The sequence below is a fragment of the Bison bison genome, unplaced genomic scaffold, assembly GCF_000754665.1.
Source record: "Bison bison bison isolate TAMUID 2011002044 unplaced genomic scaffold, Bison_UMD1.0 scf7180017862273, whole genome shotgun sequence".
NCBI lineage: Eukaryota > Metazoa > Chordata > Mammalia > Artiodactyla > Bovidae > Bison > Bison bison.
In genome coordinates this window covers 9,513-10,870 of record NW_011492845.1, presented here as the reverse complement: position 1 = coordinate 10,870, position 1,358 = coordinate 9,513, and positions in this window count along the sequence as shown.

Below are 1,358 nucleotides of genomic sequence, written 5' to 3'. Positions count from 1 at the left end.
GCCATGTAGGGCCACCCAAGACGGACGCATCATCATGGTGGAGAGTTCTGACAAAATGTCATCCACTGGAGAAGTAAATGGCAAACTACTTCAGTATTCTTGTATTGAGAACCATATAAACAGTATGAAACAGCAAAAAAATAGGACACTGAAAGATGAAGTCCCCAGGTCAGTAGGTGCCCAATATGCTACTGGAGATCAGTGGAGAAAGAATGAAGAGATGGAGCCAAAGCAAAAACAACATCCAGTTGTGGATGTGACTGGTGATGGAAGTAAAGTCAGATGCGGTAAAGAGTAATATTGCATAGGAACCTGGAATGTTAGGTCCATGAATCAAGGCAAATTGGAAGTGGTCAAACAGGAGATGGCAAGAGTAAACATTGACATTTTAGGAGTCAGCGAACTAAAATGGACTGGAATGGGTGAATTTAACTCAGATGACCATTATATCTACTACTGTGGGCAAGAATCCCTTAGAAGAAACAGAGTAGACCTCATAGTCAACAAAAGACTTCAAAATGCAGTACTTGGGTGCAATCTCAAAAATGACAGAATGATCTCTGTTCGTTTCCAAGGCAAACCATTCAATATCACAGTAATCCAAGTCTATGCCCCGACCAGTAATGCTGAAGAAGTTGAAATTAAACAGTTCTATGAAGACCTACAAGACCTTCTAGAATTAAAACCCCAAAAAGATGTCCTTTTCAATATAGGGTACTAGAGTGCAAAAGTAGGAAGTCAAGAAATACCTGGAGTAACAGACAGATTTGGCCTTGGAGTGCAGAATGAAGCAGGACAAAGGATAACAGAATTTTGCCAGGAGAACGCACTGGTCATAGCAAACATCCTCTTTCAACAACACAAGAGAAGACTGTACACATGGACATCACCAGATGGTCAATACCAAAATCAGATTGATTATATTCTTTGCAGCCAAAGCTGCAGAAGCTCTATACAGTCAGCAAAAATAAGACAGGGAGCTAACTGTGGCTCAGATCATGAAGTCCTTATAGCCAAATTCAGACTTAAATTGAAGAAAGTAGGGAAAACCACTAGACCATTCAGGTATGACCTAAATGAAATCCCTTACGATTATACAGTGAAAGTGACATATAGATTCAAGGGATTAGATCTGATAGACAGAGTACCTGAAGAACTGTGGATGGAGGTTCATGACATTATACAGGAGGCAGTGATCAAGAGCATCCCCAAGAAAAATAAATACAGAAAGGCAAAAATGGTTGTCTGAGGAGGCCTTACAAATAGCTGTGAAAAGAAGAGAAGTGAAAGGCAAAGGAGAAAAAAAAGATATACCCATTTGAATGCAGAGTTCCAAAGAATAGCAAGGAGAGATAAGA